Consider the following 27,379-nt stretch of genomic DNA (forward strand, 5'->3'; position numbering starts at 1 on the left):
CGCCCACTCCTTAGAGGGGGAGTAGAAGAAGCCCACTTAAAGGGTCGAGGCAGCAACCCCAAGGGGAGAGGAGATCCCTTGCCCTTACCTGATGGTAGCACATCCTTAACCAAGTCAGCCAAAACAACATCATCATCTTCCAACACTGCAGGAGTCACCAGAGCCGCTGTCACAGGAGCTACAGGAACCTCACAGTTCTGATATACTACAACTTGAGATGCCCCACAAGCATCATTAGGAACAGATCTCTCATCTGGGCAAATTGGATCAGAAGAGATAGGAGGAGGAATACCCTTCTCTAGAACCATACTATCCAGCACCTCAAAGTAGTTAAAACCTGAATCAGATAATCTTTCTTTCAAAGGCTTCTTTTGACCACGTCCCTTAGCTCGAGGGCGAACAGGGGTAAATCCATCCTTATCCTTCATTTGAGCCTTACCCTTACCTGTAGCATCTTGTGGATTCATCCCCTTGGTAGTATTAACCATTTGAGATTGTCCTTTCCCTGTAGTATCTGCCAAACCACCAGCATTGCCAGCTATAGAACGATCCACTCCTTTGAAACTCGAGTTACGGGGGCACTACCGCAGTAAATGACCATACTCATGACAAATCTGGCAACGGAAAGGGAGGGATTCATAATCTAACTACTGCACCCAAGAAGAATCCCCCAGACAAATTTCCAAAGAATCTGGTAATGGGTTATTCAAATTAATTTCAACACAAATTCTAGCATAAGAAATAACCTTTTTATCGAGGGATTGATGTGCGATCGTAGCTAGCTTCCCTTAATTCTATGACTTCTCTAGAATTCAACTTATTTGTAGTCTTATATATGTGTCTAAAAGGAAGATGTATTGTATGTTATGGAGGGGCCTACTTAAATATTTTCCATTCAGGTATGTGTATCTATATTCTCCCCCTTCTTTGTATAGATGGATTCACATGCCAAATCATACGAGGATATAAAAAGGACTAAACATTAAAGGTTATAGATATCCTTTCTTGTCTTTTCTTATAGACAAGTTTCTCTTTTCCCCATTTTTGGTGGGAGACAAATGAGCATTTTGTACATGGGCACTTAACATGGCTATGCATTTGTTAGGGCCTATTACCACCCATCAAAGATATATTTATACAAAGTATTCATTCATATTTATCTACTTGCATCTAGTTGTTCATTAAGCTTTGATTTATTATTTCTTATTGCATTAGTACTCCTTTTTTATATGCCTACTTGGGTCCACACACACACACACACACACACACACACACACGACTTTTTAAATCATACAAACATAGGTAGGAATCTTCTTATGGAGGTAATACACACTTACTATTTGTACTTCTCACTTGCTAACATACCCTCTCAATGCTACCTTCTTGCTCTCACTTGAACTTCTTGTAATGTAATTATCATGTATTTCTATTGTATATTTGTTCATTACTAAGAGGATTTGAGAGTCTAGCCAATTAAATTCTTATCCAACTCTTATATAAATAAATAATTGAATTCATATTACCTAAATAATAGCTAAGAGTGAATAAAATAACCATGTGTGTATATATATAGACATAATTTGATTGTTGCATTGAAATTAGCTTTCACAACTTGTTTATATCATAAAAGTGTTAATTACATGTAGACATCTAAACAAAATCTAAATAACCCTAAAAACATTATTTGCCAAATCTAATAGTTATAAACTGCTTTATGCTTAAGTATGGGTAATATGTTGTGTCTTATTGTGGGTCATATGTTGCGTCTTATTCCTTTCTAATGTGCGTACATAGATAATACTTTATTGTCATTGGGGAGAAGGAATGTTCATAGCTTTTCCTTTATCGGTATATTTAGAAGGCTGTATTTCCTTTTTCCTTTTCCATTTTATTTCTGTTTCAATTTGATGTCATGTACCGAGGATTGATCTCTTTCCTCGAACAACTTAAAATGTTGCTGCCTCATATTAGAAATGAATCGGATAAATTATTCGCCAAGAAATTGAAGATACATTTGCTTAGGCACATTGTCTAGTTATCGCTTGTGGGGTTCGTTCGAGATTGGCGAAAGATTCCATCTACTCCAATACCCAGAAGCAAAGTAGGAAACATTAAGATTTCTTTTCCTTTTTTTAAATCAGTTTCAACATTCCATCTGGTTGAGGTGCTAAGGAAGGAATACTAAGTTTCTCATCTCCATGTAGGGGCCACGAAGATTGATTGAAGAAAAAAAATCGAATCAGCTACATTAAATTAATGCAATCTCCAAGGTAATGCTGGCCACAGAATTTGTTTGTGGGAGAATTTTGCTATAAGGATTATTCCATTGATTTATTTTTACCTTTTCTTTTTGATTTATCTGTAGAAGAGTAAAGAAATAACTTTAGCTCCTTTTCCCTTCACCTCATCGAACAATGGAGGACTGATTTATGACCACCTTACTTTCTTCTTGCTGTTAGCATGTCTATTTATACCGTGTACAGTATACACTTAATATAATATAAAAACTCAATCAAGTTTAGTATTCAACGAGAAATTAAAGGTGCCCATTTTTATATATACGTTGTTTTTGTCGCAAGTTGGTTTCATCTAAGGTTGGTAAGACATTCTTTCAACAGTTCCTCACAACATTATTCATTCCATTAAGCAAGAAACATCACAATCAGTATGGTGTGAGTTATAAGGAAGGAATGCCAAGCTTTGAGTCTTTATGGCATCACCAAGACTATTTTTTAAAGAAAAAAAATAGAATCGATTACATTAAAGCAGTGGGATTGATGTAAAGCTCGCCAAGGAATTCGTTGGTGGAGAAACTTTGATAGAAGAATTATTCCTCTGCTAGTGTTTATATATAGACCGATCAATTTCATTTTAAGTGGGATGTAAAATTCCAAAATCTGCTAGCGATCAAATAATAGTCATTTCTGCTTTTCTTTGTGTCGAGTTTGTGAGTGCTAAGAAGCAAAATGGACCTGAGAGTGTTATTTGGCATATGCACATTCCTAGCATTTCTAGGATGGGATATTGTCTGAGCATGCAGAAGACGAGATTTTTTGATTCAAGGCCAGGCTCTAGTTCTCAGCGGTCTCATTGTGCAATTACTGGGATATTTTGACATTTAGAATGTCAATGTTTTTGGTCGAAACCATGAACAAGAACTGGAAATGTTGTTTAACATGTTGGAATATTTAATGCTGTTGACATTTGTCCCTGGAGCCAAATGCCCTCCTACCACTCCTGACGGACTCCAGAACAGACATCAAATATAAATGCAGTGGGTGAGTTTTGAAATCAGGAAAAGAGGGGGGAAAAAAATCTGACAAAAGAAATTTTTTTCATTTCATTCATTTAGTGTGTGTTCAGCAGAGCAAATCATAGAGTCAGTTCAGAGCAAAGCAAAGCAGAGAAGGAAGAAGAAGAAAGTGATCAGCAAATCCAATCTCTCCAGTTGTACGTGTTTCCCCTGTTCACTCTGTAAGTTCATTGTTGTTGGATTTGTCTTGTTGAAGCAGTGATTGCTCTAGGCACCATTGTATGCAGCCATTAGAGCTGCAAGTTTAGAGTTTATTGAGTTTGAAGTTTTTACCAGTTTAGGCTTATTTTAGGGTTTTTTGGTTGAAGCCGAATGCTCCCAGATTTTGTAATATTTTTAATCAAAGTTGAATAGAAAGTAAGCAGGCATACTTCAATCCATTGTCATTCTTTTCTATTCATTGCATTTGAGAAGTTTGTTTAGAAGTTTCAAGCTTTGGCTCTCTAGTTTTAATAGTGAAAGCATTCACGTTGAAATTTCTCTAAGTTATAATTTTTTAGTTTGAGCTGAGCTCACTTGGCATCCATTGTTGTCGAGCATTCCCTTTGAGTGTCGAGCTTACTCGGCTTGCCCATTGTGTGTCGAGCTTACTTGGCTTGTTCTTATTCTGAGCTAACTTGGCACCTACTGCCTATGACTTGGCACCTTCACATGCCGAGCAAACTACCATTCGGCTCCTTAAGGTGCTAAGCAAACTACCACTCGACAACAGTTAGTACCGAGCAAAATTTTAAGTTTGTGATTTATTATTTCTCACATGGTATCAGAGCTTTGAGGCCTCACATCCATAGTGAGTTAAGAAATTTATTTTCTTAGGATATTTGACGTGGAAGTAGATATAGGAAAGATATGGCAGCAGCCACCACCCTTCAATAGACAGAATTATGATACATGGGCAAAGAAGATGAAGACCATAATGGTTGCAAATGATTTATGAGAGTTTGTGATTAATGGGTTCAATGATATAATAGGCCCAACTCAGTATGTTGCTCTTAACAATAATCAGAAGACTCAACTGAAAGAGTCAAGGAGGAAGGATGCTAAGGCATTAAGTTTGATTGAGGCAGTCATGATAGAGACGGTTTTTTCCAAAATTGCAACAGCAAATTATGCAAAGGAAGCATGGGATTTCTTTGAGACGAACTTCAAGGGGACTGATAAAGTTCGTACTATAAAGCTACAAAATATAAGGAGGGAGTTTGAGAACCTTCCAGTTAAGAAAAATGAATCAATTGCAAATTTTAGTTCAAGGACCTCAAATGTGATTAATCAACTGAAATCAAATGGAGAAGACTATCAAGAGCAGAGGATAGTGGAAAAGATATTGAGGAGTTTACCTCATAAATATGGCAATTTGGTCATGACCATAGAAGAGGCAAAAGACCTCACTATTTTGACAATGGATAAGTTGATGAGTACTCTTCAAACCCATGAGTATAGGATCAACAAATTTGCATCTTCTTCTTCCCAAGAGCAAGCATTCAAGGCTCAGTCAAATCCAAGAGGAAGGGGGAGAGGAAGAAATGGCTCAAGTAGAAACTCTAGAGGCAAAGACTGAAGTAATGGAGGACAAAGAAATGCTGCAATAGAAAGTTCAAGAAGAGCAGATGGAGCAAGTAGCTCACAAAATACTTCAAGAGGGGGTAAGAAAAATTACAACTCAAATAAGAGTAATGTAGAATGCTACTACTGTCATAAATATGGGCATTATGCAAGTGAATGCTGGAAGAAGTAAAATGATTAGTTAGGACAAGCAAATGTGGCTAATGTGAATATGGAAAGTGGAAACAATGACACTGCCTTCATCATGTGTAATGTTGGTGAAGAAGGAAGCCCAAATTTTGGTACCTTGATAGTGGATGTAGCAACGACATGAGTGGTAATGAAACTTTGTTTTCATTCATTGACAAGAGTTTCAAATCTGAGATTAAAATGGGTAACAATGGAACCCTACCAGTTGTGGGTAAAGGATCTATTATGGTCTGCACCAAGCAAAGTGAGAAGAAGGAAATACAATATGTGTATTTTGCCTCTGGTATGAAGTACAATTTGATGAGCATTGATCAGCTCTATTAAAATGGATACAAAGTGCTGATGGAGAATGATAAGTGTATCATTCAAGAAAAATATAGGAGCAAAAATTTACATGCAACAGTTGAAATGACAAAGAACAGAATGTTTCCCTTGAGGATTGAGACATGTTTCTCATCTCAAGTTAGAGCTGCACCTCCCACACAATCAGCTCTAAGGAGTGTGATTGAAGACCCCTCATGGCTATGGCACCTCAGGTATGGTCATCTTGGCTATGCTAGTTTAAATTTGTTGTCAAATAAAAAAAGGTAGAAAGTTTGCCACATATAGGAAATTTATGTGACAAGTGTGAGGCTTGTATTTTGGGTAACCAACATAGGCTTCCCTTTAATTATAAAAATCTTGTATGCCTTTGAGGTCTCACTGTACCCAACAAAGTACCCCCTCTCTGCAGTCTGATCTAACTTTGTACGTGTATCTCCAGGAATATGACAATATGCCAAACTCCCGAATATCCTGAAGTGACTAACATCTGGCTTCTTCCCTGTGAAAGCCTCCTCTGGTGTCATCTTCCCTAGCACCTTGTGTGGAACTCTATTCTAAATGTAGACTGTTGTATTACACGCCTCTGCCCATAAGTAATGGGGCAGGTCCTGGTCATGTAGCATAGCTCTTGCTGCCTCCGATATAGAACGGTTCTTCCTCTCAGCAACTCCATTCTGCTGTGGATTGTAAGGAACAGTCCATTCTCTCTTGATTCCTTCTCTGGTGCAGAACTCCTGGAAGACATTTCCTTTGTACTCGCCTCCATTGTCTGACCGAAGAACCTTTATCTTCTTTCCTATCGAGTTCTCCACAAGAGCCTTGAACTCTTAGAATTGACTGAAAACCTCATCTTTAGTCTTCAAGAAGTATATCCAGGTCTTTCTAGAGAAGTCATCAATAAAAGTAACATAGTACTCATATCCTCTGAGAGATTTCATTGACATTGGTCCACAAACATCTGAATGTACTAGATCAAGAACACCCTTAGATCTGGTGTCACTCCTTGGAAAAGATGCTTTCGCAAACTTCCCCAACACACATCCCTTACATACATCATCATGCTCTGTGCTCACCTCTGGAACACCTGTCACAATCTCACGAAGCAATCTAAGTGCTCCATGATGAATATGGCCCAACCTCCTATGCCATAGCTCTCCAAGATCTCTAGGATTATTGTTGCTCATAAGTGCCTTAGGAGTATCAAACTGCAATCTATAAAGGAAACCACTCCTAACTCCAATAGTTATGGGTGATTTCCAATCCTTGTGCTTAATCAACACATGTGTCCCTCTAAAGAGTACATTATACCCCCTATCCTGAAGAACAGATACAGAAATCAAATTCATACCTAAGCTCGGCACATATAACACATCATGAAGAGGAATTATCTTTCCATTCTCCCTCTGAAATTGAACAGTCCCTTTCCCAACAGGGTTGAGTTTGGACAAGTTTCCCATAGAAATCTGGATGTTGGTGTCCTCCTCCTTGTAACTGGAGAAGTACTCTCTAACTCCTGTCATATGAAATGACGCCCCACTATCTATATACCAAACACACTGTGAGGTTGAGCTAACCATACAAGCTATGAGTGCAAACTCATCTTCCATTCTGCTGGAGAGTTCTTCTGCACTTGCTGAAGCTGCCACCTGCTTCTTACCCTTTTTCCTCTCTGGGAAATCACTGACATAGTGGCCAAACTCGTGACATCCAAAGCACTTGACCTTAGAAAGGTCCTTCTTCTTCTTTTCACTTTGTGAATTTGATCCTTTGCTAGATCCCTTCTTTGCTTTCCCTTTACCCACTAGGGCAACGTTCTCTTGTTCCACCTCATTTTTCTGACTCTTGTTGGCCCCATTGACAAGACTTAGTCTAAACTCCTCCTGAGTGAAATCAGTCCATAGTCGATCCCAACTCGGTAAAGTATCTCGTCCACTGACAACTTGAACAAAGACACTCCATTGTTTAGTAAACCCATTTAGGGCTATTCTCACTAGCTCATCATCACTAGGGCTATCTCCAACAGCTGCTAACTCATCCTTGACAAGTCTGAGCCTGGTGAGGTAACTTGTGACGTCTTCTCCCTGATTCATCTGGGTATTCTTTAGCTTCTCTCTGAGAATCAACTTCCTGTTGGTGGTAGCATTCTGGTATAGATTTAGAATAGCGTCCCACATCTTCTTTGCTGTATCTAGCTCCGAGATATGTGGAACAATATGATCCTTGACACCATCAAGGATAATCCTCCTCGCTTTGGCATTGTCCTTCCTATATGCTGCAAGCTGTGTTGCATCCGTTGGTACAGGTACACCACTGGTAGCATAATCCTTGATACCATTCTCTTCCAACAATAAAGAAATTCTGGCCTTCCAGACACCAAAATTTGAGGCACCATCCAATCTATCCTGATCTCTCAAACCAGCTGAAGCCATCTCAAGGGTTTAAAGAAATAATAAATCTAAAGAGATCAAAATTTCTTTCCTAGGGCAAAACTCTTCTACCCTTAACAATGCTCTGATACCATGTGAAAAATCAAACTATTGCAGTCACTGATTATTAATCTCCTATCACAAATGATTATTAAACTGCTAAAAATAAATTCCCAGCTAATATCGAAGAATGACACAACTGCAACTTCACTTATAAAATACGGAAAGAAATGCGCAACACAATGAACACAATATTTTCAGACAAATTGTCCCTGGAAAAACCCCTAAGGGAAAACTAGTTCTACAAATGAGAAATTATATTAAACTTCAGCAAATCAAGAGATACAAAATTCCTTGCCTCACACTGGCAGAACTCCGACAACCTCCTAATTTCTCCCGCTGATATTTCTCACTGCTATCCCTGCGCTAACACTGCGCCCTTGCTAACACTGCAAGACTGTTTGCTAACACTGCAAACTGCTTCACAAAAGCTTCTTCTCTTTTTTCTCTCCAAATGCCCCCTAGACCCCTTTTTATACTACTCTCATTGGTAAACCAACGACTGAGATTAAATCAAACGAACGGCTGAGATTAAGACAACTCGACAGCCAATAATAGAATTGGTTGCAAGGTGTCCAAAAGGGAATCTCTAAAATTAGTAAATAATAACCATTTACTAATTTTTGGCAAGTGGACAAACAGCTGTCCAAACCACCCATAAATACAACCGCTATTCATAGATAAGGACGAATAGCTGTCCAAGCTACCCATAAATAGTGTTGCTATTTCCGGGTCAGAAATAACAGCTGTCCAACTAACAATAATTAACAAATGTAAATTTAAATTCAGATATATAATCACATTTCACGTGCTAAAAATTAAGATAATCAATATTTTCTTAGTTATTATTTTACTTGTGGTAACAATCATAACAAATGCTTTATAAAGTAAAAAATAAACACCAAAATTGACATGACAAAAACCAAAAGATGTTGTTTTGATAACATAAAGAAATTGTTTTGGTAATTAATTTCTTTGATTTTTTTTTATACATTTCTTGCTATTATCACCTATTGTATACAATGTTACTTGAATTTTATTTTTCTATATTTGATTGTGAAAGAATGATTTTGATTGGATTTTGTAGTCAAAAATAAATGTGAGACGAATTTCTTTGTGATATAAAAAAATTATTTTAAATTTTTTTAAGAAAAATTATTTTTAGCATAAGATAGGTTTTGTGTAAAATTTCATACTATATAACCTATCAACAAAAAATAACTATCAAAAATCATATAATGTAATTTTCAAGTTAAAGTAAATTTTATAAAAAAATGATTGTTCATTTTATATGACAACTAATGAATAATGATGAAAATTTATATATCTTATACTTTTACATTTAGTTTGATTTCCTTTTAGTCTAATTAAATTTTCATATAATTTATGTAATACAACTTACAAATGAAGCAACAAAATACATAATTATCAATGAAATTAAAATAATACAAAAATTTAAAAAATCTTAAATGAAACCTTTTTTTAATAAAGATTTTAGAAAGAAAAAATAAATTGAGGCCTTCTTTTGAACTTGTAAAAGGTAATTGTAAGGTCACAAGTAAATATGTCTCCCTCAAACGTCATAATAGGTGAATTGGGACCTACTAATTACAAAGTTAATTTTTCAATTATAATTTTTATTCATTTAATGCTTAGTTACTCTGGTTCACCTAGATGCCCTTTGAACTAGGCCTAGGTTCAAATCGATACATAGTTTGGGTGTAGTTCTTTAGTGGTTCGGTCAGGGTTCCAAAATGGGCCCCTAGTTCAAACTTGTGTCTTGATGTTCGAACCCAGGCAAATTTGGCTTATCTAGATCAAACCAACGTCAAACTTGGTCAAACTAGGACCCCAGCAGATGGCCAAAAAGTGTTTCTTTATTTACAAATTTTATAAATTTTCACATCCTTAACTATAAAACGTGTAAGTGAAATACTTCTGTTAGCTTTTAACTCTCATGTGTGGTGTGCAAATAGGTTATTTTTTCTTGAACAATAGCAAATAGATAGTGATGCAAAAGTTTATCTTTTCTATGTTATTATTGTTGCTAATTACATTAGCCTTAGCTCAATAGTTGAGTTAAGAAGAAGAAGAAGGAGAATGAGAAGAAGGAGAAGAGGAAGACGAAGAGGAAGAGAACTTCAAACATGTAGATACTTGAACTTGTTGTTATGAATCATGATCTAATTTTAGTGTTTTGAATCTTTGATGTTGAACTTTAAATATATTATGATATGATCACGGATGATGCCATGATTACAAGTTAAAAGTTTATGTTATTTTTTTGTTCAAATCATATGATTTTCTGATACTATCTGACATTCTAATTTTGACTAGTAACTAAGACTTAAAGAATTACTAATTTGTATTTTTATTTATTGACATAGTGCAAGGTAAGAGAATCCCCAAAGGACATGTCCTAGCCCCTAGAAAATAACCACACAATGGAAATACAACAACAATGTAGGATCTGGTACTAAATCATGACTCTTTATTCATAAAATAATTGATTACATGCAATGTGTCAGGTTGTAAAGCCTTCCCAGTTATGACCAAATACAAAGAAAGTAATAGCTCCACAAGATTCCTCAAGATCCAATCCCAACCCTAGCTAGCTCAAATCCACACTCTAGTAGAAACCTCCAAAGAAGATCTAAACTTGTACTCATAAGCCCACCAAGCAACCTCCTTATTTCCCAAACCTCAACTACTATCCCTTCTCAAAATTTTCTCCTACACTTCATCCTCTTCTCCAAGATGGATGACAATGATTAAAGACTTCCACAAGATCCCCTACTTATACCCAACTAAGCCACAAGTTGGCCTAGTAAGCTAAAAATTAGATAAACCATTACATTAAATATATGTTGAGCCACAAGTCAGTCTCCAATGGAAATTAAGTACCAAATAGCTTAGAAGGCTTACAACACAAATCAAATGCATATATGAGAGACAACCAAGACCCAAATAGGTCCACACAAACTCCTAGATCAATCCACATCATGATCACATACTACATCAATTAATTGCACCAAATCGATCAAGAAAATCTATAAGAACTCCATTCTGCAAGCCACACTGTCAAACGTTAGCAAGACCACAAGCATCGCCAAGCTCCCACAAGCATTGTCGAGTTCCATAGGTGTCGAGCAATCAACACATGTCGAGCACTACAATGAGTGCTAGTAAATAGTAGATGTTGAACCCTTTGAGCGATCAAGCCCTTCAATGATCGAGCACCTCAACCAACATTACACCCAATAACAATCGAGCACCACTCCTTTGGTGATCGAGTCCATAACATCAAGCTAAAATCCCTACAACATGTAGGATTTCTAATAGCCCTAGGATGCTCATGCATCATTTATTTAAAGAGTTTTTATCTTATAACATATATAATATATTGGAAGAAAATTTAAATAATATGATTTGTTAGCGTAACTTTTAATAAATTTCATACCATATATACATCATAAATCATACAATTAGATACTATAGTATATATACCATAACATTTTATATATATATATATGTATGTATGTATGTATGTATGTATGTATGTATGTATAAAATTAAGAATCAAAAATGTAAAATTATAAAATTGTGTATATTGGGGTTTTGCATGTGATAAGACTTTCTTGTTGAAACCATCTCTATCTTTTGCACCTATCTTTCCATATTTTTTGTGGGAGCATAAGGGGTTTTTAATACAACTTTGGTCAACTTTAGCAAAATAAGAGGTGCCTGTGTTGGAGTAGCTACAACAAAATCTCATGGGGCCTGCTCCAAAAAAATACTCATGGAAGTTTGTTCTGAAAGTGTTTCATGAGGTAAGCCCCCCTCCCAACATTGTTCTTAATATTCAGGACTTTGATAGTGCATGTGAGTTGTTGGAGACACATACTTTAAAAGGTTATTTTGTAGGTAGAACTCCTCTTGAAAATGTTCTTAAATAATGGGTTTCCAAGGCCTAGCTAGACTCCTCATGGGGTCTAACTTGAAGGTGTTCAAAGCTTCACAAGGGCTTTTATTAGTTTTAGTTTGTAAACCCTTCTCAAGCTAATACAATTTTTAACTGTGGGCCTTGGACATTTAGGTGTTTTTTGCTCATTTTTTAGGAGTAGTATCAAGACTTCATTGTCTTGGATGATAAAATTTTGAAACTCCATGTGTGGGCTGAGTTATTAGGTCTCCCTTTGTGATACAAGGGTGGATGATAGCTAGGGCCAAAGACTCACCCAATTACCATGCAACCTTGTTGAGTTAGCACAATGGTAGGAAAACAACCAAGAGATGATGCCAGGTAGAGAGAGAACTAACAGATCTTTATTGATTCATCAATTTACTACATACATGTCAAGCTCTAAGGCCTTCCTGATTGCGGCCAAGTAGAAAGATTCAATTATAAAAAAAATTCTTCATATATCATGTGTGATCCACAATCTCCCATATTCCAAACTCTAAATTCTCTGACTATCCAAAAACTTGTTTAAACCTAAGACTTGATTCTCTATTTATACTTGCCAAACCAGATTATAAAAGATTTTAGATCTATATTGAATATAGCAACAACCAAAAATAGGTCTACATGCTTTCCAATGATCAGTCGCATATATATTAAATCAAGAACACAAAGTAAATACATAGGTAGGTTCTCAAAGAAGAACCAAACAAACAACTTTAGAAAAAAGAATAAGGATCACCAAACAAACTCATACAAGCATCACAAAGATTTCATAATACCTATTAAACAAATAGCTTGTTGGAAGTGTTAGAATTTTGAGCAGGGAGTGAATTAGAACTCTATAGATTCAATTCAAAATATTGATTTCAATCCTTTAACCATTCATAACTGAATATAAAACAATGCTGGAAATTAAAAGCATTCACCAAGAATAGAAAGAAAATACCAACTCACAAAGTATAGAGACATGGATTTTTCTGAGTGGGAAACCCTCAAAAATTTTCAAATGGAATTCATCATAGGGAGAAAAACCACTCCGTGAAGCTGTAATCTTTATTGCTTCAATTCCTTTACAATCAGTAGTGAGAACTGCTCAGGATGTTCAACCCTTTCTATCTCTTGCTATTCTTACAATCACATATACACATACAAATGTATATGTTGCATCTATACATGTATACAAGCTTATAATATAGCTTTTAAATGCAACTCTTTTCAAATCTTTCACAAAATGTATATGTATCTCTTTCAATGCCTTTTTCACACACTTCCATTTGAGATTTACAAATGATCTCTATAAATAGAGATGAAACTTGAATTTAATCAGTTACATTTAACCAACTAAACCAGTTAGGGTTGTTTAAAAAACCCCTTTGAAATGTTGTTTTAAAAAACCAACTTCAAATAATATCATGAGAAGATTTTCTGGAGCTTGATTGTGTCACAATTTTTTAAGCATCAACGTTTCGGATCACACACAGTGATCCATCATCAGGATGAGGAGTGCAAGAGAATAGAGAAATTTATATTTTTTCTCTATTCTCTTGCACTCCTCATCCTGATGATGGATCACTGTGTGTGATCCGAAACGTTGATGCTTAAAAAATTGTGACACAATCAAGCTCCAAAAAATCTTCCCATGATATTACTAATGGATTGTGGAAATCAAATGACATTAATCAACTTCAAATAGTTAAATCTCGGATTTGCCCATGTCTCATAAACTGATAGTCATATAAGTTTCCAAACTGTGTAAGAAATATTCCAGATTTGAAACCCTCAAGGGACTTCAAAATAAAAACCTTAAAGAATGACATTTTTAGGATCAAGATCCTTTTAAACATTGAAGAAACTGAAACAGTGAGTCTAAAAATTCGCAGCTGTATTCTTTCTATGTTTCTTTATCTTTCCAATGTCGTTTGAAATGAATTAAACTCTTCAACAAGTTCAAAAAAAATTCTTCAACCTGTCATCTAATGTTTTCGTTCTTTATTTCAAAATTGTTTGTCATTTCTGAAACTGAAGAATCTTTATAAGGAATAACACCAGTTTTTCAGAAAGAACCTTCCATAATTTATTGAAGAAAAATCTTTGATACCCCGTTCTTTTTCTTTTCAAAAACAAATTGTTGTTTCAAAAAATGCCTTATTTATAAACTAAATGTGTTATTTTCCTTTTTTTATTTTGAAACTGAAGAGAAAATTGGAACTTCACATTTATGCCCTTTTGAATAAAAGTGACTGTGTTTTAACATTTTCTGGGTCAAAATTTTTTATTTTGCTTATTTGAAAGACTGAATCAGAAAATGGAAAACATTTTCATGAAAGACTTTATTCTTCTTATGATTCTAGGAAGAGAAAAACTAATGAATAGAAAAATGTGAGAAATATAGATTAAAGAAAAAATAACTCACAACCCTAAACCTAAAAACAATTTATACTCGGCACTTTAAAAATTGCTCGGCACATGAAGGTGTCGAGTGCCAGTTTTACTCGACACTTTCTCGGCACATGAAGGTGCCGAGTGACAAGCAACAGGTGCCGAGTGAGCTCGGCACACAATAATTGCTCGGCACCAATGGATGCCGAGTGAGCTCAGCTCCAACTGAGAAAGAAGATGTCGAGTGTTCTATTTCAAACTTAAGAAATATAACTTAGGAAATATTTCAACGTGAATGCTTTCACCATTAAAACCAGAAAGCCAAAACTTTAAGCTTTCAACCAAACTTGTCAAATGCAATGAATAGAAGAGTAAGAACAATAGATTCGAGTATGCCTGCTTGCTTAGTATTTAACTTTGATTTAAAAAAATACAAGATCTGGGAGCATTTGGCTTCAACCAAAAAACCCTAAATTTACCCTAAAACTTCAAACGACTTCAATGCTTCAAACTTTAAACTTGCAGCTCTAATGGCTGCATACAAAAAATGCCTAGAGCAATCACTGCTTCACAGGTCGAATCCAATGAACAATAAACTTACAGAATGATTAGAGAGAAGATGTGCAACTGTAGGCATGAAATAAACAAGCTTCTTTCTCTGCACTCTGACGACTGGATCTGCTGATCTTCTTTCACTGCTCTTCTCTGCAACTTCTAATCTGATCTGCTTGATCTGCTCTTTCTCTTGAATGAATGAATAACATTCCTTTTATCATATTTCATTTTCCCTCTCAATGTTCAAATTTGAAATCTCACCTACCAAAATGAATGCCTGCCGTCCATGAATGCCTACGGTGACTTGACAGGGTAGATGGGCATGGGGCTCGAGGACAACCTGCAGGCGTTGACGTTTATTTCCAACAAAAAATTGAGATGACATACCTTAGTTCATACCTACGGCTTGATAAATATTTCAGACAAAATAACTGACCTGTGATGCCCTTTTTCTTGCATTATTCTCTAATTTTGAAATATCCTTATCTCATTTTGCCATGCAATCACAAATGAGACAAGAAGAAGGTGAGAAAAGACAAATTTATGACCAAGATAAAAAAACCATTTTCTTCATAAAACTTATGCACCAAAGAAATATACTGAGTTTTTACTAAGCCAACAAGAACCTTAACCATTGCAGATAAGAGGAAACCAATCAAAGAAAAAAGTTTCTAGTTAAAAATCCTTCATCTTTGCATATACACTTCGTAGAGAAAATGATTCATATTCTCACGCCTCATTACCAGTTTGTAAAAACATTCACAAAACTATTTGCGTTGTTTTAAAAACTTATCAGAAACAATACCCACAATCTTAAGTCGATCTTACTTCCTTTTGGAGTCTGCCATACAATACTGACACTTGGCAAAATCTCTTTGACATGTAGACTTTTCTTGAATGCCTGCATATAGCGAGTGTCCTTATTTACTGTGCAAGTGTGCCACGTTGAAGACTTTGTACTATGCTATGTTTAAGATGCTACCGTCAAAAACAAGATTTATTTGTGCCACGTTTCAAACATTTAAACATGCCTTTTTTCCACCTTTTCAGTGCTTCTTTAACTGCATTTTGCCGACTTACGATTATCAACATGGTCAACACAGCTTTCATAATGAATTACAGAGATTGATGTTAACTGATACAAGTTGAGAACAAGGCAAATGCATGACCTTTTACTGTGATTCCATCATGATTTGAATTTTGTCATCTGCTCCTCCTTCATTTTCAGTTCTTATTGATATCTGCTATTTTTGACATTGATGTACTCTCCTGTCTTTAGCATTGATATGTCCTTTTTTGGACATCTCCATAACTGCTCTGATCTTTTCTGCAATCTCCAGTGCCTTCCTTATCTTGTCTTCTTGAAATTCCTTGGCCCACTTCTGAGAATGTTTTATCAATAACTCTGATAATAGCTGAGCATAGCAATGAATGAGGTCTCTGAAGTAACCACTCATTTGATTTCCCAAGTAAGTTATTACTATTTTACCATCCTTAGAGTTATTATTGTTCTCAAGTTCAGAGATGTAAGAATCTAAGATGTCGATATAGACAAAATGGCAGCTTTTCTTTAGTGTCGTGTCCTTGAAATATCCAAATTTAACAAAGTCATTTCTTGTAAGCAATACAGTTACCATTATAAAGGGGACTAATAAGAAGAAAAATATTAAGACCATGCAAGCTAGAAATAGGCTTCCAACCATATACCAAAGACACTTAACCACACATCCTAGACATCCTTCTACCGTGTTCAACAATTTATTCACAGGCTCCACACATTCCAACACCCATATTACAATCTTCAGGGTGAGGAAGAACGCGGGCACAATGAATGCCGCAGTCACAGTGTTCATATAGCCAAATTCACTTTCTTGTTTGCTCTCTGACTTTTCCATCTCCTTGTCTAATTCTCCTTTCTCTTCCTTCAAGAAATCCAAAAGGTATTGATGTGTTGAACCCTGTTCAGCACCTCCTCCTGACTGCTGCAGAATTCTCTTTTCTATCTGTCTCATGTGCTTGTCTGCCTCCAAACTCATCTCAAAAGCTTCAAAATTACATGTGCCGAACATATCCAGGGGGTCAATTGCTATGTTCTCAGGGCTTTCCACAAGCTCCAACAAATCCTTTATTTCTTTATAAGATTTGACCATTTCCTCCGCATCCACCTTCAAATCCCCATCAAACTTTGTCAATAGCCTCACCATGGTATCGATTATGGCCACTGCTACCATCTTAAATGGGAGAGTGGAATTTTGAAGTTCCTTCAGAAAGATTCTCTCCTTTTCACCAACTATGAATACCTTCAGCAATTCTTGACGCTCTTGGATTTCTCGATGAGCTTCTTGCATTCGAAGCTTTCTTTGATTATAAGATTTTAAATGATATTTCCATAAACGGTCTTCTTCTTCATCTAAATGCACACCTTGGAACATTTGCTTCAGACATTCCTTGCATTCCAGAAACTCCTTATCTTCTTCTGTAGTTGCTATTGGTTCCTGGCCACCAATCATTTTGTCCAGCATGTAGGTCAACCCAGTAACATAGCTGAGACGGGAAAAAATCACAGAGAAATTCCACGAGAAAAAGCTAATATAAAATAATGAGTGGATAAGAGCAATGAAAATTAACAGTGAAATCAACACTATGAAGAAGATTGTCCAAGTTAACAGTGCAACCATTGCCCACAAGACAGTGGAATGTTTGTAATTCCTATACGATTTAATGATCAGCCTCCTAGGACTCAATTAAATTCGGATATAAACAAAGAGCAGATCTGTGAAGCGATTTATATAATGGGCAAGATTTTCAAGTTTTCTATTTGTAGAATAACCATAGTAATGCATTGCCACAAACCATCTGCGTAGAATGGCGATCCATCCTATGATGATGAAAGCACATTAAAGACAAGATGTCAATCCCAAATCACTAGCATGATGCAAAATGTGTCTGCCTTTGTTGCCCACCACAACAACACAAATCGTCACAATCATTCCAACTGCCGGAATAAAAGCTGAGCTGGCTAACTTGTCTTGTGCATTCCAAGCAAAGGCCATAGTCCATGATTTCAGCATCTCTAATTTAAGCCTGGAAGACCAATCATCTTCAGGTGGCTCTTCTAGAAGGACCCGGGAGATCTTTTCTTTCAAGAGACACAATTTATCGCCTTCTGGCAGATTTTCTAAAAGGACGTGGGAGATTTTCTCTCTGAAGCTTGTCAATTTATCACCTTCAGGCTGCTTTTCTGGTAGGACCTTGGATATCTTGAGAGAGAGATAGTCTCAAATGAACTTACCCGCTAAAATTGTGCAGCCCAAATAAAGCACAAGACAAGTAGCTGCCACCAGGAAAACAACACTGGAAGATAATAAATTCTTCATCTCTTGCATCTTCACTGACATTCTGAATGGCAAAAATTTCAGTAGCAACGTGGAGAGATAAACTCAATGCCAACGTTGCGATGTTGGTCCATCTCCCTCCAAATGTGGCAGACACCATCTTCGGCTGTATATATCCCAAAAATATGATAAAGCAAAGCCTAGCACCATCAACTAACAATTGATTATCAATAAGCTATTCTACCTGCTGCTCTTTGGACTTGCCAAAAATATCAACATATGGGCATCCAAGAAGCAACCTATTGTTGCTCAATCTAGTAGAGGTTGAATACATAGAAGCAAATGCAGTAGCATGTCAAGTTATTTGGGTAAGGAGGATCTTGACAGATTTAAATGAAAGGCAAGAGGATGACACCACAATCTTTTGTAACATCTCCTCAATTGCACTATCTAAGAATCTAGTCTTCCATGGGAGAAGCAAACACATAGAGATCAGATATCACTTCATCAAAGAGTTGGTGGAGAATGGAGATATCAAAATGTAGCAGACATTTTTACAAAGCCTTTCGGCATTGGAACTTTTGTGCACCTAAGAGAGAGTCTTACTATAGTTGATTTGGATCAGGATTGTTTGTTTAGCTCGGGACAAAGGGGGACTATCAAGAATTTTAAACAGTTGATTGGTTGCCCCTAGAGCCAAATGCCCACCTACCCTTCTGACAGCATTCAACTCGGTAGGTGAGTTGAAATTTGAAATGGGAGGGAAAAAATTTTGTGAAAGACAAAAGGAATGAATTTGATTCATTTGATAAATTGAAGAGGAAGAAAAGTGCAGAGCAGAGCACAGAGTAGAGAAGGAAGTCAATCAGCAAATCAAGTCAAAGGTCAGAGAATAGAAGGAAGATTCAAGAAGAAGACAGTGTTTGCATCAACATGATCTTGATCTCCTTGTTCTCTGTGAGTTTGTATTATTTTTTCCTGTGAAGCAGTGATTGCTCTAGGCTCATTGTATGCAGCCTTTAGTGTTGTAAGTTTAAGTTTGAGCTTAGTTTTATCAGTTTGAAGTTTCTAGTTTTTTCTAATAGAAGTCGAATGCTCTTAGGTTTTGTAATAGTTTTAACCTAGTTAAATATAAAGCAAACAAGCAGGCATACAAATCTTTGTTGTTCCCTTCTTCTATTCATCATTGCATGGTATTTTGTATTTGAGAAGTTCATATTTGAAAGCTTCATTATTCAACTCTTTGCATTTTAATGGTGGAAAAGTTCAGATAGGAGGTCTATTAAAAGATCACTCGGTTTGTGCAAGATATGTTATCTTCACCGAGTCCACCAAATCTCTCTCTATTGTCCTTACCTAGTCCACTCTGTTCTTTTTTATTTATTGAATTCAATCAGCATCACCTTGCAACGATGACCGAGCTCACTTGGCATCTATACTACTGAGCTCGCTCGGCATACTCTATGCCAAGTTTCCCTTTGTTGTTGAGCTCACTCGACTCCTTCATGTGTCGAGTAACTCAGCACCATTTTCCTGTCACTCAACACCCTCTTGTGTCAAGTAAGTCCGTCACTCAGCATTGTTTGCTGCCGAGTGAAATTTTATGAGTTTGTGATTTTATTTTTTACTCCCAGCTCTTGTTTTAGATATTATTGTGTGCTTTGATTCTTTAATGCAGCTATAATAATTTTTCCTATTGACCATTAAGTGTCGCTAAATCTTCTATTATCCAAAATCGCTCCACTACCATTTGAGAGGAATTATACTGCAATGCAGCCCTTGTTATAATTAGAACATGCAACCAAAAAAATAATATACTATATATAATTTTATAATAAATCAGAAAAAACCTTCATTTACAATAAAAACCTTAATTTTCAAAAACCCAAAAAACTATTAAATACTCAATAAACAAACAGCTTACATAATGAATTCCAAAGATTGATGTTAACTGATACAAGTTGGAAACAAGGTAGACGGCATGACCTTTTACTCTAATTCCATCACAATTTGAATTTCGTCCTCTACTCCTCCTTCATTTTCAGTTCTTACTGATATCTATTGTTTTTGACATTGATCTAATCTCTTGTCTTTCACATTGATATCTCCTCCTTTGGACATCTCCATCACTGCTCGGAGCATTTCTGCTACCTCAAGTGCTCTACTTACTTTGTCTTCCTGGAATTCTTCGGCCCACTTGTTGGAGTGTTTTATCTATGAGAAATATATTAAAAATTTAATTTAATACTCAAAACCCTAAACCTAAAATCTTTACCCGGCACTTAAAAAAATGCTCGGCACAGGAAGGTGTCGAGTGCCAGTTTTACTCGGCACGTGAAGGTGCCGAGTGCCAGTTATGCTCGGCACTTGAAGGTGCCGAGTGACAGGGAACAGGTGTTGAGTGAGCTCGGAACACAAAGGAAAAATGTAGTAGATGCCGAGTTAGCTCAGCACTCAAAGAAGACAATGGATGCCGAGTAAGGTCAGCTCCAACTAATAAAATTTATAACTTAGAAACAATCTAACGTGAATGCTTTCACGATTAAAATCAGAGAGTCGAGCTTTAACCTTTCAACAAAGTTTCTCAAATACAATGAATAGAAGAGGAAGAACAATAGATTCAAGTATGCCTACTTTCTTTTCTATTCAACTGAGATTTAAACTATTACAAAATCTGCGAGCATTCGGCTTCAACTAGAAAACCCTAAAATAACCCTAAACTGATAATACTTCAAACTTCAATAAACTTTTAAACCTGCAACTCTAATGGCTGCATACAATGGTGCCTGGAGCAATCACTGCTTCAACAGGACAAATCCTAAACAACAACAAACTTACTGAGTGAGCAGGGGAAACACGTGCAATTGTAGGCACAAACTTCTTTCCTTCTTCCTTCTCTGCTAACCCTGCAACTTCTCTCTGATCTTCTTGATCTACAAACTTTTTGAATGAATGTAGAAGACATTCCTTTTTTTTCATATCTTTCCCCCTCAACGTCCAAATTCAAAAAACTCACCTACCAAAAATAAATGTCTGTCGTTCATGGATGCCTGCTGTGACCTGATAGGGTAGATGGGTGTGGGGCTCGAAGACAACCTGCTAGCTCTTCAACGTTTAAGTTTTCCAACATTATCAACAACTCTGATAAATGCTGAGCACAGCAATGAATAAGGTCTCTGAAGTAACCGATCATTTCATTTCCCAAACAAGTTATTACTATTTTACCATCCTTAGAATTATTATTATTTTGCAATTCAGAGATGTGAGAATCTAAGATGGGGATATAGACAAAATGGCGGCTTCTCTTCAGTGTCGTGTCCTTGTAATATCCAAATTTATCTATGTCATCATCTCTTCTTAGAGAAAAAATCACTATTGCAAAAGGGACTAATAGGAAGAGAAATATTAGCATGCAAGCTAAAAATAGGCTTCGAACCACATACCAAAGAAACTTAAGCACACATCCTGGACATCCTTCCATCCTGTTCACCAATTTATTCATTGGCTCCAAAGATACCGCAATTCTCGGAGTGAGCCAGAGTGGCATACCAAATGACACAAACAGAGTCTTCACATAGCCCAATTTATTTTCTTCTTTACTCTCTGACTTTTTCATCTCCTTCTCTAATTCTTCTTTCTCTTTCTTTAGGAAACCCAAAAGGTGTTGGTTTGTTGGTGCCTATTGAGCACCTCCTCCCGACCGCTACTGAATTCTCTCTTCTATCTGCCTCATGTTCTTGTCTGCCTCCAAACTCATCTTAAGAGCTTCAAAATTACATGTGCCAAACATATCCATGAGGTCAATGGCTATGTTCTTAGGGCAGTCCGCAAACTCAAGCAGATCCTTTATTTCTTTATAAGCTTTGATTATATCCCTCACATCCACATTCACCTTCAAATCCATATCAAACTTTCTCAGTAGCCTCACCAAGACATCTACTATGGCCACTACTACCATCTTAAATGGGAGATTGGAATTTTGAAGTTCCTTGAGAAAAATTCTCTCTTTTTCACCAACGTTGAATACCTTAAGCAAGTCTTTGCACTGTTGGATTCCTCGATAAGCTTCTTCCATGCGAGGCTTTCCTTGATTATAACATTTCAAATGATATTTCCACAAACGATCTACTTCTTCATCTAATTGTACACCTTGAAACATTTGCTTCAAATATTCCTTGCATTCCAGAAACTCCTTATCTTCTTTCGTAGTTGCTACTGATTCCTGGCTACCAATTATTTTGTCCAGCATGTAGGTCAACCTGATAACATAGCTGAGAAGGGAAAAAATTAAAGAGAAAATCCATGAGAAAAAGATGATATAAAATAGTGAGTGGATAACAGCAATGAAAATGAACAGTGGAATCAACACTATGAAGAAGATTGTCCAAGTTAACAATGCAATCATTGCCCACAAGATAGTGGAAGGTTTGCAATTCAAATACGATTCAATGATGAGCTTCCTAGGACTCAATTGAATTCGCATGTAAAGAAAGAGCAGATCTGTGAAGCGATTTATATAGTGGGCGACATTTTCAAGTTTTCTGTTTGTAGAACTACCATAGTGATACACTGCCACAAACCATCTGCATAGAGTGGCGATCCATCCTATGATGATGAAAGCACACTGAAGATAGGATGTCAATCCCAAATCACTAGCATGATGCAAAAGATGTCTAGCTTTGTTGCCCACCACAACAACACAAATCGTCGCAATCATTCCAACTACCGGAATAAAAGCTGAGCTGGCTAACTTGTATTGTGCCTTCCAAGCAAAAGCCACAGTCCATGATTTCAGCATCTCTAATTTAAGCCTAGAAGACCTATCATCTTTTGGCGGCTCTTCTAAAAGGACCTGGGAGATCTTTTCTTTCAAGATACACAACTTATCACCATACGGCGGATTTTCTGAAAGGATCTAGGTGATTTTCTCTCTAAAGCATGTCAATTTATCGCCTTCAGGCTGATTTTCTGAAAGGATCTTAGATATCTTGAGAGAGAGAGAGTCTCGAATGAACTTACCTACTAAAATTGTGTAGCCCAAATAAAGCACAAGACAAGTAACTGCCACCAGGAAAACAACACTGGAAGAAATAAATTCTTCATCTCTTGCAGCTTCGCTGACATTCTGAATGGCAAAAATTTTAGTAGCAACGTGGAGAGATAAACTCAACGCCAATGCTGCGATGTTGGTCCATCTCCCTCCAGATGTGGCAGACGCCATCTTCGGCTGTATATATCCCAAAAATACGATAAAGCAAAGCCTGGCACCATCAACTAACAATTGATTATCAATAAGCTGTTCTACCTGCTGCTCTTTGGACTTGCTGAAAATATCAATATTCTTCCTGTCAAAATACCCCACGAGTTGAACCGTCAAAGCACTCAAAACAAGCGCCTTGCTGGGTATCCAGCTCACTCCTCTGAAATTCTTGGTTATGTCCCAACCAATGTCCCATACAATGAAGAGTATAAATGCCTCTGTGGCAACCAATGCTTCTATCTCTTGGAAGTTCATTTTCCTCTATTGCCCAACAAACTGAGATAATAGAAGATTGTCGATAATTACAGCGCCTATTGGCAGATATTAATTTCTTCACCAAGCTTTCATTCCTCCACCATCCATAGCCACAGACAAACAGCTATCAGCAACAGACAAAAGCCGTCCAAAACCATCCTTAGTCATCCAAGCATCATCCAATATTAATTGTAATAGTCAACTCTATGCATAGTCAAGATAACATTTAATATGCATTTGCTTATAAATAGAATAAGCAGGGCCTGTAGAACCTACTTTGGGTTTCTCATTGTGGATCATCAGTGGATAGAATGATGTAGCATTCTAAGGGTTTGTAATAGATTTTAGTTATGTTAATGAGTATGAAGTGTTGTAGCACAACTTGATGTCTTTGTGTTTTGCTTATTGATTTGAATGCTTATCATTGCATTCATGTTTGTCTTTGATCCACTATATCCACCTCCTTCAAGTGGTATCAGAGCTAATGGGAGATGGTCCTGGAGATCATGGAGAGGTCGAAAAGTTTAGAACTGGTGAAGAGTGTTGTGGCATCGTAGCCCAACAGGCAATAGCATTTGAAATTATCTTTTGCAAGAATAAAGAGAAGAACAAATCAAGATACTGCAAGTCATGAAAACAAGGAAGTCAAAGTTGAAGTGTGTTTGAGTTAGCATTGTGTGACACTGTCATTCATAGATTAGAAGCATGTGGAGCATCTTTGTGCAAGCGGGAGTGCCAGAGAATGGAAGATATTGATCATGAAAAAAAAATTATGTCTGTGTTTGAAGTATGTGTGTTTGATGTTATTGAATAGTTATTGAAGTTAGTTGTGGTTGTAGTAAGTGAAAGTAGGTTGTATTGGTGGTGAGCTAGTTGTCATGATTCAAAGGTCTGTGTGTGCACTGATTGGATAAAAGTGTTGGAATTGAAAGTGAGAATTTGTTTGTCTAATTGTGAAGGATATGATGTTCTTGATAGTGGTCATGTAATAGAAGTTGGTTGCATTGATATTCCCCAATGAAGTGATGAAAATTGAATTAGTGATGATTGCTAATGGACTATGTGAATGTATGGGGTACATTATTGGTTGTGCCCAACACGCCAAAGGTTTTTGGTTTGACATATTGATGAACCATGTATGTGAAAAGGATTCCTATAGAATTGGCAAGTACAGCAGCTGGGCATCCATGTATCTTGGTAGATGGATTTATTTTTATATGGACTCAATAATCAGTTTGATGTAGCTCAAGAAGGAGAAAAGCCAAAGTGATAATAGTTTTCCCATAATGTGAGTTTTTGGTAATCTGAAACCATTTGCAATGTTTCTACATCATGTAAGTTTGTGGTAATCTGAAACCATTTGTAATGTTTGTTGGTTTGTTGTAACCGCTATTATGTGAGGTTCGTGGTTAGCTGAAACCATTCAAACAAAAAGTTTTGGGTCAGCTAGAAACCATTTGTATTCCATTGTTAGGGTTAAGTCGTAAAACCCAAAGTGATTATGATGAGGGAAAACAATATAAATGCAATAGCATTAGTGGAAGAAATTAAGGGGGAGTGTTGGCAAATATTAATTTCTCCACCAACCTATCATTCCTCCACCATCCATAGCCACAAACAAACAGCCGTCAACAGCAAACGAGTAGCCATCCAAAGCCATCCTTAGCCATCCAAGCACCATCCAACATTAATTGTAATAGCCAACTCTATGCATAGTCAAGATAACATTTAATATGCACTTTCTTATAAATAGAATAAGCTATCAGTAGAACCCATTTTGGGTTTCTCATTGTGGATCATGAGTGGATAGAATGTTGTAGCATTCTAAGGGTTTGTAATAGATTTTAGTTATGTTAATGAGTATGAAGTGTTGTAGCATAGCTTGATGTCTTTGTGTTTTGCTTATTGATTTGAATGTTTATCATTGCAAATTCAATAAATAATCTTCCACCGACAAATTCCTTTAGCAAAATATAAATATTAAACTTCATCTACTTATCTAAATTCCTTTAGCTAGAACAGATTCCTTTAGCAAAATATAAATATTAAACTTCATCTACTTATCTAAATTCCTTTAGCTAGAGGAAGAAATTCAATAACGAACCCTAACCAACATGGAATTCAATAAGTATGATAGTTTTGTTTTACACATCTTAATAATCTGTATTACAATTGATGTTCTTGGAGTGACTGAGAGATTTGTGAATATCAAAAGCTTAAACTTTAGAATAGGAATAGAAAATTTGGAATACTTTTTAATTTATTTTTTCAAGTAGACTAGGAATTAGGAATACATATTCTCATTTTACCTCTAAAATGAGCTTAAACCCATTCCATAAAATGGCTATTATTGAAATAATTGATTCTTTCTGCTTATCTTCCAAATCTGTATATTCCAAATCCTTTTCAAAAGAAGAGTTTATTCTTTCTGCTTATCTTCTAATTTAATCAAACTTTGAAAGTTGTGTGCAAGAATTGATTCAATGTCTCACCGTCTCGAATTGACCCAATAATTGTGATAAAACAGAGTTTGCATACGGATGTTAAAAATAATGTTTATTATAGTAGCTGGGCATTTAATGCACAGTCCAAAACTTTCTACTTGCTTCTTGGAGCTTCTCTCTTTGTGCAAAATGTGAATTTAAAATTATGTAGAAATCTCTAGAGTGCTTCCTTTCTTGAAGCTTCTCAAGAACCCTCTAGAAATATGTATGAGCTCTATAAATAGAGCATTCCTCTCAGCTGTAATAACATGAAGAAACTTTATAGCTCTTTGATATATTTGAGTCTTGTTTTTTGCTGCTCTATTTTTTAAGCTCTGTTTTTATGCTCTGTTTTCATTCTTTGTGCTACTGTTTTAATTCATCATTGTATCAGAGCATTTTCAGTTCTTTGGGCTGTGAATATATGATGCTTTTGGAATGAATATATGTGTTTTTCTTGTGTGAATCTTTACATTTGCAGGTTGTAACTAAGGAGTGAACAGCAGTTTGGTTTGGGACAAAAAAAACTTCATCAAAGGAAGGATATTGCAGCAAAAGAAAAGGTTTTTTTTTTCTTCAACAAATTGGTGAGATTTTTTCAGTTTCAAGCTTGGGTGTTCAAGTTTTTAAATATCTTTCATTCTCATCCAAAAAAAAAAAAGGAGAGAATTTAACAATGGAATCACTTGGTGTGACTTTGCCTACAGTTAAATTAAATGGAAAAAATTATTATGATTGGGTATCTCATGTTGAAATCACTCTAACCCTTCAAAATTGTTATGATATTGTGACTGGTAGTGAAAAAAGGCCTACAAATCTAGGAAATGATCAAGATAATTGGGATAAAAGGGACAAGAGGGCAGCAGCACTAATCAAGCTTACACTTTCAGAAGAAGTTTTTCCAGAAGTTCGTAATGAGAGAAGTGGAGTCAAAGTTTGGGAGATTTTGAAAGATTTATATCAAAATTCAGGTGATGTATGGATCTTATCTCTCACAACTGAATTATACAATTTGAAATTATCAAGCTCACAAGAGATAGTCCCACATTTAAGTAAGTTAAAGGAAAAGAAAAATGAGCTTGCTTCTCTTGGAAAAGATATAGATGATAAAGATTTTGTGCAAATTATATTACAAAGTCTTCCAGGATCTTATCAATCATTTATAATGGGTTTAGATACTGCAGATAAATTAAAAAGTATTAAATTAGAAGAATTGTGTGCTAAGTTGGTTCAAGAAGAGAAAAGACAAGTTAAAGAAAAAGAATCATTTGAT

The 27,379-nt window shown here is 36.1% G+C and overlaps 1 long non-coding RNA gene across 1 annotated transcript; it reads left to right on the forward strand.

The window, feature by feature from the left end:
* The first annotated feature begins 2,889 nt into the window (after positions 1-2,889).
* Positions 2,890-27,139, forward strand: LOC149580522 (uncharacterized). The gene is made up of 3 exons (XR_016359992.1): positions 2,890-3,474; positions 26,588-26,693; positions 26,905-27,139. It is a non-coding gene; the product is annotated as an uncharacterized LOC149580522 (long non-coding RNA).
* The last annotated feature ends 240 nt before the right edge of the window (positions 27,140-27,379 follow it).

Source organism: Cupressus sempervirens, chromosome 1 (genome assembly GCF_028749045.1).
Source record: "Cupressus sempervirens isolate cs-2001-9-10 chromosome 1, ASM2874904v1, whole genome shotgun sequence".
NCBI classification, from domain to species: domain Eukaryota; kingdom Viridiplantae; phylum Streptophyta; class Pinopsida; order Cupressales; family Cupressaceae; genus Cupressus; species Cupressus sempervirens.